This window comes from Opisthorchis viverrini (assembly GCF_000715545.1).
Source record: "Opisthorchis viverrini unplaced genomic scaffold opera_v5_238, whole genome shotgun sequence".
NCBI classification, from domain to species: Eukaryota; Metazoa; Platyhelminthes; class Trematoda; order Opisthorchiida; family Opisthorchiidae; genus Opisthorchis; species Opisthorchis viverrini.
The window spans coordinates 775,815-776,589 of NW_008751890.1; positions in this window are offsets into that span (position 1 = coordinate 775,815).

The window sequence follows — 775 nt, forward strand, 5'->3', positions numbered from 1 at the left end:
TGTTTGTGCTACAACAGAACAGAAAAAAAAGTCGAACTTAGTTGGTTCACATCAGGCGCACATACTTTTCTTCCCCGTCTCCCTGCCCCATCAATAGCAATCCTCTTAAAAGCCCAGCACTTAGGTCTGGTGACTCCATTCGTCATGCATCGGTTTTGCGTGCAGCATCTGCTCGTCACATGGCGCCGACATCCTCAGGCATCCTAAAGCCTCGACGCCCAGTTTATCCGGTGCCTTCAATGCCTGCAATCTGATGCAAATAGAACAACAAGGTGATCTTGTTTTCACACTGGAATCGCCTGGTATTGGTGTGTGCTGTGTCTCAGAAACGAGAATTCAAGATGCAAACACAGTGACTGAGCTCACTGCCCCGTCAGTCTCCACTCGCTTCCGGCTGCGCACCTCTGGTGATCCAGAGGCTGGTGCGGTGGGATGTGCAGGGTTGGTATTGTGCTAAGTCACCGGGCGGAAGCATTCTTACTTGAGTGGAGGATACCTGTTGATAGTCGCCTCTGTGTCCCAACTGACTGTAGATCCGACGCCGTCAAAGAGAGGTTTCACGACGCCCTGAATGCCCCGCTGCGGCGACCTAACAGCTCAGACATTGTGGTGGTTGCCGGAGATATGAATGCGCAAGTGGGCAGGCTTATGCATCTGAGACACAATTGGGAGGTCGACATGGACTGGACTCGTTACGTACGAACAATGGGGAACGATTGCTTCAGCTGTGTGCTGATCGCAGGCTGTTTTTATGCAGTACGAACTTCCGAAATAG